The sequence below is a fragment of the Schistocerca serialis genome, chromosome 1 (genome assembly GCF_023864345.2).
Source record: "Schistocerca serialis cubense isolate TAMUIC-IGC-003099 chromosome 1, iqSchSeri2.2, whole genome shotgun sequence".
NCBI classification, from domain to species: Eukaryota; Metazoa; Arthropoda; class Insecta; order Orthoptera; family Acrididae; genus Schistocerca; species Schistocerca serialis.
The window spans coordinates 1,149,004,886-1,149,006,404 of NC_064638.1; the positions used below are offsets into that span (position 1 = coordinate 1,149,004,886).

The 1,519-nt window shown below is 42.0% G+C and overlaps 1 non-coding gene across 1 annotated transcript; it reads left to right on the forward strand.

Moving 5' to 3' along the window:
• Positions 1–1,069: 1,069 nt before the first annotated feature.
• Trnal-aag (transfer RNA leucine (anticodon AAG)) lies at positions 1,070–1,151 on the forward strand. Its single transcript has one exon. It is a non-coding gene; the product is annotated as a tRNA-Leu (tRNA).
• The last annotated feature ends 368 nt before the right edge of the window (positions 1,152–1,519 follow it).

A 1,519-nucleotide genomic window follows, 5' to 3' on the forward strand; every position in this document is an offset into this window, starting at 1 on the left:
CAGCTCTACCGGCAGAGCACTTGCCCGCGGAAGGCAAAGTTCCGAGTTCGAATCTCGGTCCGGCACACAGTTTTAATCCGCCAGCAAGTTACATTAGGGACACAGTAATGAAATTAATAAGATAACACTATAATCTTTGTTTTTTTAAAAAAAAAGCGAGAGGGGGAGTAGTTTTAATAGTTTCGAACACGAATGGCGACTTGTAAGTAACCATAAAAAAGTACCAGTTCCAACCCTGTTAAAAACCTGCGTGATACCGACTTTTAAATAATTCTTTCTTGAAACAAAAACACCTGACTGCACTAAAGTTTTCCCTATAACTCAGAGGTAGGGGCCCTCCCGCCCTGCTCCTAACTTGGTTACTTGACAACTCTATGCACTGCTCCACCGTGGACGCATACAAATCGTGCCTGTGTTTTTTAACTTACGTGTTCTGAGGGTTTAATCGCCTACCTCATTATCTTACATTTAATTATAACAAATCGTACCAACAGCGGTGCGTTTCGAGATATCCTCAATGTTTGAAGCAGCGTGTATTGATCATAACGTCTGACATAAACTCCACCAAATACGAGCTTGAAATTAAACTACGAAATCTCGCTTCTCAGAACTCGATACGACCACGAAGATCGATAGACACAAACTGTCGAAACAGAACATGTTAATAGTGACATTAAGGAGCGGTATCATCACCGCGGTGAGCAATGTCTGCCGATAAAAGCGAGCTGATCAGAGGCCAGCAGTGGATTGCAGTTTTGTGATGTTGAAATGCTGGATTTGATGGTTTTTGTAGTAAGAAGTTAACCTCCAATTGCACAGTAAAGCTCGTTCTAAAACGCATCGCTTTTGGTTCGGCTTGTAGTATGAAAGTATCGAGAAATGTGACAACGCGAATCTTAATGTCACCCTTGTTGGACTGTTGCAGTTGACTCGCGCTGCTTACGGACACACGTTACTCTCGACGATGATTATCGGGGAAATGCCATTATTAGGAAAGATAACATCGTGTCTACGTGTCCCAAACGTGTTCGTAAGTAGTGTACAGATATTGGCAGAAGGTTCCTGAAGTGGTAGCGTGGCCGAGCGGTCTAAGGCGCTGGTTTAAGGCACCAGTCTCTTCGGAGGCGTGGGTTCGAATCCCACCGCTGCCAATAATTTTTTCACCTTAGAAAGTAACACTTGCAACCCACGTGATGGTAATTTGCAAAGTACTGATGCTCCTGACTGAATTAATCACGAAAAGATATGTGAAGTATATTTGGTGTTATTTTATCCAAACTAAACTCGAAACTCTGTGGCCATTATGTAGATGAATAACGCAACCAGCCACAAATAGTTTTGAAGTGCTTTACTGCAAAGCCATAACTAGTTTCAGGCTACCATGCACATCTGCAGATTGGTAACGTTTCCGAATGGATGTCGTACACTGTCAGAATATTTAGCGTGACTTTAGTGGTTTGCTTCTATGATAAAATCATATTAATATGCTTGCGTTTATTTAGGTATGAGATGAAGCTTA